Source organism: Lactuca virosa, chromosome 4 (assembly GCF_052849685.1).
Source record: "Lactuca virosa cultivar CGN04683 chromosome 4, Lactuca_virosa_CGN04683_v6, whole genome shotgun sequence".
NCBI classification, from domain to species: Eukaryota; Viridiplantae; Streptophyta; class Magnoliopsida; order Asterales; family Asteraceae; genus Lactuca; species Lactuca virosa.
Genome location: NC_136429.1, coordinates 135090930 through 135108826, shown reverse-complemented (window position 1 = coordinate 135108826; position 17897 = coordinate 135090930). Strand labels below are relative to the sequence as shown.

At 32.3% G+C, this 17897-nt stretch overlaps 1 long non-coding RNA gene across 1 annotated transcript; it reads left to right on the top strand.

The window, feature by feature from the left end:
* The first annotated feature begins 393 nt into the window (after positions 1 to 393).
* LOC145104043 (uncharacterized) lies at positions 394 to 1079 on the top strand. Its single transcript, XR_013706986.1, has 3 exons — positions 394 to 641; positions 754 to 896; positions 994 to 1079. It is a non-coding gene; the product is annotated as an uncharacterized LOC145104043 (long non-coding RNA).
* Positions 1080 to 17897: the final 16818 nt, after the last annotated feature.

Genomic DNA, 17897 nt, shown 5'->3' with positions numbered 1-17897 from the left:
CAATATTTTTTTATTTTCTCAATTGAAATTACCCATATATATATATATATATATATATATATATATATATATATATATATATATATATATATATATATATACTATCATATAAAGCATTTTAGACATTTCTTGAAATTTAAGAGGTATCACTCTTACTACATCATGTACAACCAACTTATGCTTAACATTCAATACAAATATTATATTTCCATTTCAGAAACTAATCACATTAAACATTAATGCCTCATAAATAATCAAACGATACTATTCCATTAATTAAATGACTTTCTTTCTTTATTCCCTCAATCACGTGTTGTTATCTCCGACCTTCCCCTATTAAAACTCACATTCGGTTTATTTAGCCATTTCAATTTCAAAATTTGAATCCTAAAATCTCATATTCTCTGTTTACAAAGTTCCAAGGAATATGGGCACAGAATAAAAGATTTTATTGCTTAGGTAAATTTTCAACAATATTCTTTCTCTGAATGTTGTTTTTTTTTTCTTACCATAGACCTAATTGGATTTCTTGTTAAAACAATGTGCCCTCAATGGAAATAATGGCAATTTTGGGTCTCGATGGTGATGATGATATGATTCATCTTCTCCACATCCTGATCAAATTATTAAACACCACCATGGTAATCCTACATTCTATTTCTCTCTATAAATTTTCTTCTTTGAACCACGATTTTAGGGATTTAGATACGGCCTCATCTGCCAAGCATGTCAATATGTCGATTTTTTTTGTAGAATCGAGTATCTAACACCACCATCAGAAGTGCTAAACTCATCATGGTTGCATATGGTCGTCTTGTTAAGCAACCATGAGTTTCTATGTTACAGGTCGTCTCTATTTTGTTCTCGGTAACTAATCACGAGCTTATTTGTTGAAGGTTATATTCAATCTATTCTTGCATTGCTATTTCAAATTTGTGGCTTTTTTATAATCCACTCATAATCATATATAATCATATTGGTATTTTTCAACAGTTGCGTTCTTCGCTTTGTCAAGGTTGGAGATGGCTTTGGATTTTTATGTGAAATTTTGTCATCTGTCTAAGAAGGTATATGGTAAGAATATTTTTTAACAAAAAGACAAAGTAAAACATCTTTCGGTTTTACCCATTTGTTTGTATTGTTGGATTCTATTTGAATTGATTTTTAACAAGCATCTAGGATTTTATTAGTCCTATCCAATTCAGAATATTGTTAAAAAATAAAAGTAAAGTGCTATAATAAACAAATAAATGGATAAACATTTGATAAATATATAAATTAAAATGGTTTCAGGACTACAAAAACAACTTCAAATAGATTGAAAAAAAATTGATTGAATTATTACAACCCTACAACCTACCAAACCGGTTAAAGTTCTGAAACAAGTTAAGATATTACGGTTATTAGAAGTTAAAATTATGAATGAGTGATTAATTGCAATTTGTAGGGAAGTGACACATAAATGAATTTATCAACGTTTGAGGATCGTAAAAACGAAAAAATTATCAATTTTCTAACTTGGTTATACTTAAATGTTTTTATGGTTTGATCTGATTGTCGTAAGAAAACTATTCATCGAAATATATTAATCAGCGTCGGGAAACTATTTGTCGCCGCCGCTTTGCGCGGGCATATATATATATATATATATATATATATATATATATATATATATATATATATATGGAAAAGTTCAATAGAGAATTATAACTATTGGTTCTTCAAGGAACCAAATCTTTTTTTCAATTTCTAGAGCTTATTCTTTATCGGAAAAAAAAATCTAAAAATATCTAAATTCATATATTAACATTGTGAATGTGAAAAATATTTTTCGGATTCACCGTGTGAATCCGGATTCACATTGTGAATTTTCAAATATTCACATTTTGAATTTGACGTAAAAAAAAATCGAATTTGATATCATTGGAAAAAGAATAAAAATTTATGAATTTCTGTATTTTTAGTTTTTTTTTTGATAAAAAATAAGTTCTAAAAGTTGAAAAAAAGATTGGTTCCTTGGTTAATTATGGTTCTCTATTGAACCCCACCCTATATATATATATATATATATATATATATATATATATATATATATATATATATATATATATATATAGTTTTGTGAATGTAAGATAAAAATGAACGTTTTGAAGGAGTTTGTCAAGTTGCAATGAATTGATAATCCAAATACGGAAAGCTGTGAACTCAAATCGTTAGTGAGGGCTGTAACTGAAATCAAACAAACTTAAGGAGTTGAAAAGGAAATAGTTCAAAGTTGGGAACGTTAAACACGATGCACGCCAAAAGGGACAGGTCAGAAAGTAGGGTCCGAATACCGGAAAGTACCACGTTAGTACGAATAGCGCGGATATGAGTACGATTACTGTCGCTTAAAAAGAAGTTGATAAACTTTTTATATATTTTAGAAAAAAATTGCAAAAAGGAGATACGTGGTTTTTAAAAACGACTATGGTTTTAATCTAATAGTTCTGGATTTGTATAATTGGATCAAATTTGGATATCTTTTGTTTTTTTTAACAGTAAATCTAATTTTCTCCTAAGCTTACACCTCGGGGACGATTTACTATGTGTTTCCTTTCAAAATTTCCTATCAAATGTAAATCCGTTAAAATCCATCATAAATCCATTGTAAATTCGTTGACAATCCATCACAAAGTGTGATAATTGTGAATTTAATGTAAATTCGTCGGTTTATTGACAATTTTGTGATAGAAATTGCATTCATAAAAGAATTTTATTTTCTAGTAATGAAATCCTAAAAAATTAGTAAAACATCCGACTTTTTTTTTTTCTGGATCCACCACTGTTAATACCACTTATGTCCACTACGAGACTTAAACCATTGACCTTAAAAGAGTGAAGACAACATCTGATACCGCTGAGTTAAAAACTCTTTGATATTTTTGTCTACGTGGTTGATATTTTTTTGGTTCATGAACAATCTAAAATTACTAATATGTCATTTAATTAATTCTTTTTATAGCTTTCTTATGCTTTTAATAAAAAAACCAAAAAGAAAATCATATCCACTTCACCCCTCCAAAATCCAAAGCCTATATATATATATATATATATATATATATATATATATATATATATATATATATATATATATATATATATATATATATATATATATATATATATATATGTGTGTTTTGATATTATCCATCATAAGCACCATCTTCCCCATGTTGGGATAATAAAACAAGTTAAACATTTTAGACAAACGTCAAACAAATTTTGGTGAAACTTACGGAAACAAACTTCTGAAAAAACTTATATCACAACTGAACAAAAAACTTAACATGGTTCGGTCAAGGTGACCTACGTCAAATGCCGAACGCACGCACGCGCGTGAGAGAGAGAATGAGATAATTTTATTAACTTTCAGGAACTATTACAAACACTCAATGTTGTACCTCACTTTGAGCTCTCACTAAAAAAACTAGCCATTTACAATCATAGGGATATGCACGTATTTATAGGCAAACATGTGAAACCCTAATTCTGACGGGTCATGGTCATCCATAACTAACCCATGAAGGGATGCCCTCATTTCCATCCAATCACGGAATGTCATGCAGATTCTTTTAGAACCTTTAACCTCATGAGCATCAACCATACATATGATGGAGGATCTTGTGTCATGATGGCACATCATGAGCCACCATGACACATTATGATGGCACACCTACCATCGTGATGACGCATCAACCATGTGGATCACCCTCATTGAGCATCTTCATTCTTCTGAGCAACATTGGATAATCTTGAGCATCCTAGCGAACATTACACCTGAGTAGCGCATTAGGAACCATGATGGCGCACCATGAACCTTGGTCGCACATCTTGCTCTTGAATCGGGCACGCTTGCTCTTGAATGAGGCACCCTTGCTCTTGAATGTCACATCCTGCTTCAATAAATCATCGGTAACACCTCAACACTCCCTAAGCATGACAAATCACATAATGGTGGCGTATCTTGATCCAAGGTGGTGCACCTTGATCATAGGTGGCACACCTTAGATGTGGGTGCGCACCTTGATCGAAGGTGGCGCACCTAATGCCGATAGTAGCACATCTGATTCATGATTCATCTCTAATGCTCTAATCTTCTCCCTAATGCTCCACACCCAACTCCAAGTGCTCCATGTTGATTCATGATGCTCCGTGTTCCTTTAACTGCTCCATGTTGGAAAAGACTATTGGGTTTTCTATACATCTTTACACTAGATTTAGGCAACATAAGCATTCAAATATAATCCTAAGTGTACATGTACCCTAGATCTAGGTTTTACTATTATGATAACCTACTTTGAAAACTATGAAATTAAACTAACAAGATGGATATAATTACTAACCTTTCAAGTATAATTGCAAATATTTTTGATTCCTTTGAAGATCTTAAATTCCTTGTAATAACTTGGAAGGACTAGCACCCAAATCAGAATGCCTCTAATGGCTCACACCTAAAAGTCTAAAACCCTAGAAAAAAAGGAGAAAGGAGAGACCACTTGAGAAAATTAGATTCTCTAAATGTAAGGAAAATTAGGAATGCAATTAATAAAGGAAAAAGGGTTTATTTATAACTAAGGTAACTTGTAGTTAAAGCTCATTTGAATCAATTAAATAATTAGATTTAATTTTGATTCAAATCCTTACGTTATCTATTGCATGGGTTGATTTTGGAAGGCTCCAAGAGCTCCCCAAACCGTCCACCCCATGAGGACATCTAGAATGTTCCTTTTACTAAATATTTGAACAATTAACATTCAGTCCCTACATATTTAATTAATTTCTTATTAATTCTAATTAAATATAATTAATTCCAAATTAATTCAAATTACTTCTAAATTATTTTTTTAACAAGTTTTTAATTAATTTATCAAGCTATGATAAATTAACTAACTATTTATCTCACTCTCCTAAATTCTTTTCTAACTATTTTTGCTCTTGAGGGAAACCCAAAAAGGGTTTTGTTATTATTCCCAAAGTTATACCAAATTAGTTATGACATTGGACACCTATTTCTAACAGTCTCCTACTTGGACAATTCATTAACTACTATCAATCAAATAGTATTCGAATAACCAACAAAGCGTGCCTTCCACAGCAACTGCCGAACTCTGATCTTATCAAGTATCAGCCCTTTGATAATTGATCAATTTATTCACATGTTTCTACAAGATATCATTGTGAACTGAGTCATGAATTATGAATCAACCTAACAGTTTAACATTATGGTTCTTGATTTCCGATTTGTGATGATCAAATCAGATTTCTAATTGAACACATCAATTTAGTCCGGACCCATCCATTTATGTTATATATCAATGTGAAATCATCTAGGGGCCCATGGATACCGCTTCTCCTATTTTGGAAAAAGGAACAGATAAAATTTGACTACACAATTTTTTTCTACTTGCCAAGTCATACACGGACGTACTCATTATGACCACCAGTTACAAATAATGTTAAAGCAAGACCATTAATACACAACCCACTTGTATGAAAAGAACTCAACGCCTCTCTGTTTTAAGAAGAAAAGATATTATCATCTTAGAATTACTTGTGATAGAATCCATGAAGTAATCTCTTTGAGTGCGGGTTGTTTCAATACTTAAAATCACCATTTCAAGTACTTAGCACAATCTCCATTGTATATCCAATATCTATGGACAATCCACCATGCTCATTACAATCTTAATTCCTATACTCACTCCCAAAAGGATGAGTGAATGTGGAGTTTTAAATAATTTAATATTCAGGAAGTGGGTTCTAAACATGCAAAAGGAGAACATAGTGATAAACTAATTGAAATGATTGATCACCATCATATATTAAGATCTCTACTTAATAATCGCCAAATCAATTTAATACTTTATAATTCTAAGTTTTCAAATTTAAAACAAACTATTTTAACTGGGCTCTAGTCAAGTCATTTACAAAAAAATTGCCTAATGATCACGTTTCATTGTCATTTTTACTGTCAGACTTGTTGACTTAGCGAATGGATCGATAAGATTTCTATCGATATGAATCTATTGACTATGATGTCATCACACTTGAACAACTATGTAATGTGATGGTACTTACTGAGTATACACCATGTGAGCTTGCATGACTTTGGGATTCCATACTCGAGGTAAGGCTCATCAATGATTAAATTTCAACAAACATGTTACTAATGAATCTCTTTCAGTCAAATAGTTTCCTTTGCAAACTAACTAATTGCAATATACTCTAAGTTTATTGTTAAATATATTATGGTGTATTAATTGGTACTCTCCAAACAAATAGTTTACCATTCAAGAAAAGACACGAATTCCGTCTGCTAACAGAATTGTCTTTATTAGTGTAAAACGCAACATTAGTGTAACCTTTACATTGGACTCTTTCATACCACGATCGTATCCTTTGTCCTTCTAGGACATTAAGGAACGTTCTTGATTTTGATTAATCAATTCTCACCAAGTTGATATGATCTGACCTACAATACTCGAGGCATATGATTCATCAAATATGGTATATGTTATGGCATACATGACCGATCCTATAAGCAAAATCATATTGGACATGATTCATTTCTTCTACCTTAATACTAGAACTAGGACATTAACTCAATTTCATGATACACATTTTGAACTATTTTGATTTACTTCGAGACTTCATGTACTTTGTCTTATCCTAATGAATTCCATATATTAACACATTCAGTTTATGTGTTGTTTCTCCCATGTATCACAAGGCCAAATAATTTTCTCAAACAAAATCAAGCTTTTACACTTGCTATGTTAGAACATTGTTTCCTATGAATTGATATGCAAATACACTACAAGCATGACAATAGTACTCCCACTAGTACGTACATCCATGGCTTATCTTTGAAAATTCTCATTGAAACATAGATCCCATTTACTCCCACTGTCAGTTGATTGTATAGTATCTCAAAACATACAATGTCGAAAAACTTCCCCTCACTTTTCTATTGATGGTTAGAGGCAAATTGAAAGTTATATTAGTAATAAGTATATCCTTCGATGCAAGAAGATATTTTCATATTCTTTTTGTACATAATTCTGGATATAATTTCTTATTTTTTGATCTTATTGCAGACCCCAAAATAATTTTTGGTTGTGTGAACCAAAGGGAATGATGACCTTGGGTTGTACCAAGTCTGAAACCAATTGGATTTATTCTTTTCCCATGTTCCCCCATTACTATACATATCATAATATAACATAGTTGTATGCCTTTTTTCGATTTAGATTTTTGTGACCATGTAATAGAGTCAGAATCTATATATTCATCTAAGGATATATCTTTCATTACAATAGTTATATGGCAGGTAGGTTTTTGTATCGTAAAACTATGCCCTGAAGCGTGAGGTTTTAATCTCTTCATGATAGTACCTTCATTGACTTCAACTTTACTAATGACTAAAGTTACTTCATTCAAACTCATATTGAAACTAGCATTTTCTGCTGCAGAATAAACTAATTTAAAAATTGGATATCATGCTCGATAAGGCATGAGTTCTAATATCATAAGTGTTTCTTCGTAGGAACGCCCATAAATTTGATCAATTACCCTTCGCTCTTTGTGATCAAACACATACACACACACACACACACACACACATATATATATATATATATATATATATATATATATATATATATATATAAGCATATACTTCTGTTGTTCTCTTATTTAACATAAAGTTCACCTCCTACCAATCAATGATAAATATCTATATATATTATTATACATAAACATACGTTATTTAACAATGCGATCTATTATCGCTTTTTGCATTGCATCAGAAATTTAAAGTAGGTGCAAATTCTCCTAATTTTTGCCTACCTTACGATATGTTATATAAATAGGTAAATGTTCCTTTCTATTATGGATAACAATAGTATGGCCGACCATTACGGGTATAATGGTAGATGCCCGGGACCAAGTTATTATTATTTCTTTTTCTGCTTTGTGTTAAGATTATTTATTTATTTTTTAATAAATTATTCGTTACAAATGGATTTTTTAGTGAACATGTCACAGATTCAGACGAAGAAAGAAATTCTATTTTCTCTCATATTTATACGGTGGCGATGAATCAAATTATCACTATATTTATTCCTTTTTTCTACTTCTTTTTCCAAGTGCATGATATCCCCAAGGGGTTTGTTTTTTTTCTACCAAGTGGGGCCCTCCCTTCACCACCCCCATGTGGATGGTCTACAAGGTTCATAACTACTTCCCTTATTATAGGGCGCTTACCTAGCCAACGCTTAGATCCGACTCTACCCAAACTTTTCTAGTTCACCCCAATATTCCCCACTCATCCGACTACTGCTGAGCAGTTTTTGGATACCAAACGGACCTCCCTAGAAGGTGATTTTAATGTGTCCGATTTATCTTCTTCTGCAATCAATTTCGCTATATCACCCGCTCCTCTAGCTAATTGTCCACCTTTCCAAGTATGATTTCTATGTTATGTATGGTCATGCCTAAGGGAATATCGGTTGAAGCAAATTCTTTTATTTATCAATTTAAACCCCTTCCCAAACTATACAAGCTTCTTCCAAAGCGTATGAATTTCTGGATGTATATATTGATATTTATATAGATTGATCTTATATATGTATGCTATAATGAAGTACCACATGGGTGGATATATAGGAATCAAAATTTGTCGAATCACTCATGTTATAATCTTCTACATCCTAGGTCTTCTCGTTCCATCAACTGGTTTTCGTTCTTCATGTAACATTCAGGCTGGACAGCTCTATGAAATTACGTTGATACTTCCCACATTATGGGTAACGTAGGAGACATCTCTATTCCCCCTCCCCCGGGAATCTTTAGAATTACCACTTCTTAGCTTTCAATTCGCCTCTGACCATCAAATGAAATGTGAATAATCCTAGCCTTTGTTCTTTGTGGGCTGTGATATGATTAATTGAAATAGATCGTGATATGATCAATTTTTTATGGGTCGTCTCATACCTTATGATTGGATTTTATCACCAAAGAGATCTTTTATAAACATACACAAGGGATTTACTTGTTACTAATATAGCTTAGTCTTTGTTCTTCTTTAGACCCTTTTTCGCTTAGATAGTATCATATATTTTGTCAATACAGAGGAAATGAATACATGTGTATACTATTAAATTCAATCTAAAGTTAGGTGAACTAGATCTTACGGTGCATGTTCATGTATGACATGATTGTTATTTGATCATAGAAAAGATTCTCATTAAGCGAACCAGCCTATCCTCTGTATGGGCTTACGTGAAGGTTAGAATAAACACACATTTGGTTGTGAATTAAATGTGGCAGATAATCAGATATCTGCACAGACCAATCAATATTTCAAGTCACACACACTCCCATAATCCATTTTTTCTTTGGAAAATTCCCTTCAACTATTTACGTCACATAAAAAAGTATTGCGGAGTGCAAGGGAAATATCCAAATACATGTATTATTATTTTCAATAATCCATAATTATAGAAGTAAAATACTATTGTTCCTACCCCAAGTGATAAATGACGAATTCAAAAGATATATGCTATCTCTTCTCTATAAAGGACCAGAAATACCTTATTTACGTATCCTTGGGAAGTGCATTAACATAAATACGATAGTAAGAAGCAACAATATAAAAGTATGTAAACTATAAAAATGAGCCAAAGTGGATTGTCCCACACTAGCACTTCCACACAATAATTCTACCAAAGGTGATCCTATTACAGGAATAGCTTCAGGTACACATGTTAAAATTTATGCTCTTACCTATTATCTGGATATACCAAGAAAGTTGTTTGGTCTATTCCATGACCGGAATAGGGGAGACACCTTTGTTCACATATATATATATATATATATATATATATATATATATATATATATATATATATATATATATATATGGATTATTTTGGTTTCTTGAAATTCAAACTCTTTGAACTTTCCCATTGAAACAAAAATCCTAATAACTCCCATTGTCTTCGACATACCTTATGTTCCATCTTTGTTTCTTAGAATTCAAACTCCCCAAATTCTTTCATTTAAGAAAAGATCCCATCTCTCTAGATGCATGTTCAGTTCATAAATGAACTCCATAAGCTTACACATTTTTCACAACCTAGCTTACTTCTACTATGTGTTAGTTTATATCCATGTTTGTCATCTTCTTAAAGATTCACTAACACTTTTGGTTTTAACGTAAAGTGTTTGATCAACTAAGTTTTCTTCAAACATCCATAGACTGAATCTCGCTCTCCATGTCCTTCTCTTATATTGTAACCTTATAGGGCTTGCCATAGCCTTCGATAGCTAGCATACCCTGATTATTGTCTGCCAGTGACTCATATATCCTCAATCTATACGACTAGGTATATGATGTTCTTTATCAAGTCAATTAGGAGGAGTTGGAGGTATGTCAGTTTCCTTATTGGTTCTTTCAATCTCGAGTTGAATAGTAGGACCAACTTTAGGTTCTTTGTTGGTTGACTCTTAAATCTTATCAAGACCAGTGTGGCTCCCATGATCATTTTTTTGGATATCAGCTCCCTCTCTCGGAAGACTGCCCTTTCAGCAACAAGAATTTTTTTTCTAAAAATCTTTGTAAAACAATTATCCAAAATGCTTTTTGGGATGTTCAATGACACAACCCATCTCTAATATAAGTCCTAGATTGTCGAGCACTTCACGAAAAACGCAAACATCATAAGCGTAGACTTCCAAATGTATTTAGTGAGGGATTAACCCTTACTCCACATCTTAGAGAACGTCTCAAAACCTTCTAAATTGGTGTAAGACCAAGGAATCTTGTAACACTATTTATGGTACAATCCATGAAATTTTTTGTTAACCATAATACGACTCATCAAGCAACAAATCAAACAATGATTTGTTTTTCTTCTCCAACAACACTCATTGTGACATTGTTTTGGGAATACACAACTTATGGAATATTTTCATAATTCCTTAGATAATCGAAATGGTTTTAACTAAGATGCTCACCAATCTTATTGGATTTGAGTATCTTATCGTTTTGCCTAGGTGATTCTCAACTTTGTTTTTTTGAAGAACCCCAAATACCTAGAAGGTTATAGTCTCAATGTTTATTTAGATAAAAAATTTCACATGAAGTCGATCTTACTATGTACCTTAGTTTATATGAATGGTTAATTAATGTAAACTAATTCCATCAAATATTTTCACATCACCAGGTAATGTATTAATCATTGTTAAGGATGTGTCACAATGCCTAAACATTATGAATGAAAATGATGCTCAAATGCACTAAGGGCTAGTACAGGAAAGCGGGATCGAATCCACGGGGACACTTCCTAAGGTCTATGCCCTTATTACGTAAGGTACGTACTAGGCTGACATAATTTAAAGGGGGGGGGGTTGATGATTACTAAAACTAATTTAAACATAAGTTTATGTGTAACACCTATAAAATCACAAGAAATTTAAACTTTTTAAAACCAGCCCAAATTCATAAATTGTTTACAAACATTGTTTTCAAACATCAGAGTTTCCAAAAATCATAAGTCATAAACAAGAGGATGTGTACGGTCGCGCCTTCGCCTTCCCGCGGTCATCCAAAGTACCTGCAACATAACCCAAAACTGTAAGCCAACTCTTAGTGAGATCCCCCAAAGTACCAACACATAAACAGGTAACATACCCAATAACAACATGTCAGTTCCAATAAACCATCGGGTTCGAATACCCCCAGGACCAATCAACCATCGGGTTGGAATGCCAATATACTATGGGTCCAATCAACCATCGGGTTGGAATACCCCATGCCCATTCAACCATCGGGTTGGAATACCCCATGCCCATTCAACCATCGGGTTGGAATGCCAATCCACTGAGGTTCCTGTCATCCTTGGGATGGAATACCCTCGGTCCCAATCAACCATCGGGTTGGTATGCCCCCGACCTGTTGGCTTACACACAAAGCAGTAAGGTCTCAACCACCAACCAAATATGTGCACATATAACAGGTAATCATATAAACAGTCTACAGACAGTCAGACAGATCTACAGATAACTAAGTATAGCATCATCCTATATACCAGGATACCGATCTAACAGATCACTACAACACGATAACATACTATCACATAACAGGACATCAAATCCAAAGGGTCGACCTTGGTGCCTTCGAACCTCAAGTACAATGAGGAAAACTCACCTCACAACTGGAAAAAAGTTGATGAGGTCTCGACTCCGAATCTCAGCTCTAGCTGTCACCTTCAAGATGATGCAAACCAAGTAGAAATCCCAGATCCAAAGTGCCCTCAACTCCAAGATCTTCTCACCACCTTCTTCTTTCTTCAAATCCACTCAAAACTCACTTTAAGGCTCAAAATTGCTTCGACTTTCTCTAGGGTTGCTTGAAATTAGAAAACACAGAAAGAGGCTAGGTAAGAAGAAGGTTTGTGTCTATAAAGTTGCTTGGATATGAGCCAACGCCCTAAAATTAGGGTTTTCATGCCATCCACGTACGCCCTGCGTACGAAGTGTACGCCCAACGTACTAAGGTGCGCCTTAGTATGCTTAGCGTACACATACATACACATGGCGTACTCAAAACTCCCAATTTTACCAAATTGCCACTATGGGCCCTTTTTCACACTTTCTTACACTTAGGGACCAAAATTCAATATAATTCATTTATATGACCAAATTTAGAAGTACATCATCATCGGGATGTTACATTATAAAAGAAAACGCAATTTAAATACTTGAGAAAAATTTGGAAAGTAAAAGCAATTTCAGTTTCGCGGTGACTCTCCTAATAATGAAATAATCTTCAACACGATTGTTGAATTGTGTACTATTTAAACTGCTACTAAAAATCATTAATAAGCTCTAACAATTTTCTTTTACTAAAATGTTTAACCAAAATATGCTCTTTTAATTAAAACTTACTTTTTACCGAATTAACTAAACAAGCTCTTAGTTAATTGAGAAAAGTAGCATTAGACACATTGTAAAATTCCCAGTAAAGTCCAAGACTTGTCAAAAGCTCGGAAGCGTAAGAACTTGTCTGATCAGTTTATATCAGAGTTAATCCTAAACAGAGAACCAATCTAATATGTTTTTACTTTTTACTGATTAATAAAGACATTTACGGATCTAATGAATCAGATAACTGGAATGATTCAATAGCAATTAAAGTGGCCAATAGAAATTGAATCAAAATCAAGCGTTCAATTAAGCGTAAAATTGATCAAAATAAACAGTAAACGCAACCAAAAATCATTCCTAATGATTACTTTCACGAAAAGTCGATTCTTTGTGAAACTGAAATCTAGGGTTTTTAGCCTGACATGGCTAAAAATGAATTACACAAGATAAAATAAAGTTCTAAATATCTAATCTTACTAAACTGATGATACATATCTTTGTTTGCACTTGGAATCTTCATAAAATCACCTCTCTACAGTCTGGAATCGTCTCTGGTCGAAGTTAGGGCATCATGGGTGTTATAAGATGCTATTTATACATCTAAATAATCGTTGGTATATTACACGATTATGTTTTTATGGGGCACGATCGTGTTTTATTGAAAATGCATCCAGAGCCCGTTTAATGAAGTACGTTCCCATTCCTGACACTTTTGAACAAAACACTATCATGTTAAAGAGGAAAACACGATCATATTTTTTTATTTCGATCGTGCCAGGCTCATGTTAGGCATTCAACTAATTTTTGTGGGATTTCTGAACTTCGACGGATCAACACGATCATGTTTTAGGCTATAACACGATCAAATTTCTTGATTTTTCTTCTTAGACTTCAAAATGAGGCAATTTATCTTCGAAGCTTTCACACAATCGTGGCTCTGGAGGGCACACGATCAAATTTCTCAATTTTTGCGTGAAACGTTCGTTTTTCCTTTATTAAAGTAGCTTCCAATAATTACTCAGCATCCTTTATAAGTTCCTAGCGCCAATACTCCATCAGACGCATCCTCAAATTTTCGTATTCTCAATCATTGCTAATTTTCCCTACAAATCATAACAAAAGTGAGTAGTACAGGGATTCTATGAAAATAATGAGAAATACACAATTCATAGTAAAACAAGGGAGATAGCTAGCATTTTATAAGAAAACATAGAGAAAAACGTGCTAATAGATGCATATAAAATGCATCTAAAAACCATATATCTTGATAGACATGATTTGCATTTACCATAAGACTTGCAGTCTAATGGTATCCAAGATTCGATCCAACTGGATACTTGGCAATGCTTTTCATGTTTACATGTTCAAGAAAACGATTCCACAAATACATTTATCCAAAGTTTTGGATGTATTTGAATTAGTACGTATTGTGGGTAGTCTGAATGAACCATTAGTTAAAACTGATTCCAACAGATATTTACACTATCAGATAGTGCTTTTATCATCGATATATTTGGTACTTATAAAGTATAAATTCTATTTTGTAGCCAAAGAAGGACATTCTCGTGAAAAAGGGATAAAACATAGAAAAGATGGAAACTTGGAGGATGAGGCTTACATCAAGAAGAAAAAGAGAAGAATTATGCATAAAAGAAGATTCCTACAGGGTGGCATTGCATGATACACAACATGACTTTTAGGACATTCTCGACTGACCATTAACGAAGCTTGAGGAATACGTGTCTGGAATGATTTCCACAACATGACGAACATATAGACACGACATGGATATTATAATTTGGCAAGTATAAATATCGGGTTTTAGGTCTAAATTCAGTGTGCATGCATAGAGAGTTGTTGTTTTCTTCAACCAAAAGTGAACAAGAACCCTTGGGGACATGATTTCGATTAAAGAATAAGACTTAGAGAGATTAAAGTAAAGATTCATCATTAATCATCCGATTTGACTTGATTACTATGTTTAAGCTAGATTACTTTATGATTATGAGCGTTTCTTCTATAATCATGGGCTAATAACCCTTTACTTTCACTTAGATTAGATGAACCCTAATACTATGTGTTAATTTATGCTTTTGTGGATTATTGAAGTTGGTTTGTGCATGTGTTTGATAGATCGTATCCTAGCATGTTAAAGTTTCAATCTTTATTGTCTTTCCCTCAAGTTTTGTGTAGTTAAATGGCCATTGATTGTATGAACTTGTTAACCTAGTTGTTTATGATCATTAAATTGCTAAATCTAGATATTGACCATATCCTAGTATAAGTAGTAAAGTTAGTTGCTTAACTGTGTTAGAGAGCATTATTACATCATAATATGTGCTTCATTTTATATCTTGATCATAGATAGATAATTCTTAGATCTATTCATTTATAGTCTAAATATATCTTAAAATTAATTTGGTGTATTTAACTTGCATGATCATTGGGGTTAACATTCATAAACTAACTTACGCTAGTTAGTCTGATCATGATAACTAGTAACTTCTAATTTGGTAACCAACATAAGTAAACCATTGCTTGAAGTTAGACATAGGAAAAAGGGATTCGAAGCTAAACAGAAGTATCTTTTAATTCCTGATCAAAACTCGTTTTCTAGTTGTTTGCTTTAGTTTAAAGTGTTATTTAGTAGACTGTTTTAATTAAGTATTTTTGAACTTGAAAAATAAGATAAAAACCCTACATCAAAGTTTATTTCAGTTAGTTTAGTTATTAATATTATTTTATAATTAAAATTTTGTTCCCTGTGTTCGACTCTTACTCTACTTTACTATTGTGCGACTAGGTACACGACCTATTATGTTTTAGCTGAGTTGAATAAATAGGATATAATTTTTAAAGATTTCTTTTTATAACACATTACATTTATCATGCAAATTATTATCAAATGAATTCCAAAGTCCTATCCAACTGGATCTTTGGAAATGCAATTCTTATTCGTGAATATGATCCCACAATATTGCATCTCTATAAATATTTGAATCAACCTTTTAAACTTTTGTCAATATGCTAGTTTCATAGATGTCATTAATTTTTTTTAATACAATACATATGAAATGTTCTACAATTTAATGAGTCAGAATAATCTCATGAAATTTGTATAAATAGTTTTTGAATCATAAGACCATAAACTAAACATTTTTAGGGAACAAGATATATATTTTGATCCTATGAATAGTACCAAGGGACCGATATTCATGATTAAATTTGTTTCTCCTTGTTTTAGTCCATTTATTCATTTACAGTGATTGTATATTCTTGCGAATGTCAGTAATTTATCCTTTGGTAAAATACTCAAGTTTGAAATTAATGTTCCGATGGTGTTACGAATTTATATATTCAATTGTAGACTACACGTTCGTGAGAATGAGTTATCGTTTGATCCTATGGATAGTAGCACTGGCTCATAATCCATGATCAAATTATCTCTTCTATGCTTTATTCTTATCCATCATACACAATGGGGCTTTAATGCTTTCTAAGTCCTTTTCTTATTTTAGAAACCATAGTTTATCATAACATGTCTCAAAATAAACCTTCATATTATCCTTGACGTTTGGGGCTAGATTAGGTATATTACCTCTAATCATTTGGGCAACTGACTTTCTTCCTTTTTTACACTTATGTTCATGATAGTGAATATGGAAGCATTTGACGTTGGAGTTTCTATGATTGGCCCATGTCTGTTCCAAAGGGTCTCTATATGTTATTTAACTCCTTAATGGGCAATTTCAAAATTTTCATATCAAATTAGAATGAACTGGTTATATGTACACTATTAGCTTAGTTGATTACAATAGTCAACTCTGAACAAAATGAAATTCCATTTCACTTTAATATGCTTATTTCATAACTATTCTTAACAGTTTTGGAATGTGGCGGATAATGGAATCTCAGGAATAACTTTATCTAAGACATGATCTTTCTATTCATAAATGATAACTATTCCCAAAATACAAATTTGATCATCCTTCCAGCTAATCCTTTTGATAGATCTTATAGCAGTAGATTTTAGTGGATTATCTTGTTGGTACCATTCAATACTAATTCCATTCTGTTTGTTTTATTGATCCTTTAAATAATTTGCTCAACCCTAATTCATTATTTACAAAGGCTAGGATTCATATTTCGCTTCACGATGAGTAGAGGGTTGTTGTCAACACACCACGAAGTTATCGTGGTCTCACAAATAAGATTCTACTAAGGTAAGTTTTAAACAATTTAAAATTGTATTATTCTTTTACATATAGTAATCGTATTACATATATAAATTCTTTTGGTTATTGCATATTCTTTTATAAACTTTTATAATTATATGTAAGGTAAGTTTTAAACAATTTAAAATTGTATGATTTAAACATATTATCTTTAATTAATTTTTAGTTAATTAAGTTTAAATCATTATCTATAATTTCAAATCACTTAGGCATATTGATCCTCTTAGTTTAATAATCCAATTTAACATATTAAAATAATATTTAAAACTAAAGATAAACCCTAAAGTTTGAAATTATGGCAAAAATCCCGAAATTTGCAAATCAGCAGAAAGCATGCCACGTCCAAATATGGGCGCGCCGCACCCTGCGACTAGCATGTTACCTCCGATTTTTCTCAGTTTTTCAAGTAGTTCTCATAACTATAACATAATGACTCTGATACCACTTTTGGGTTTTTCTATGCATCTTTACACTAGATTTAGGCAACGAAAGCATTCAAATATAATCTTAAGTGTACATACACCCTATATCTAGGTTTTACTATTATGACAACCTACTTTGAAAATTCTAAAACTGAACTAACAAGAGGGATATAATTACTAACATCTCAAGTATAATTTCATAAACTTGTGATTTCTTTGAAGATCTTGAATTCCTTGCAATAACTTGGAAGGATTAGCACCCAAACTA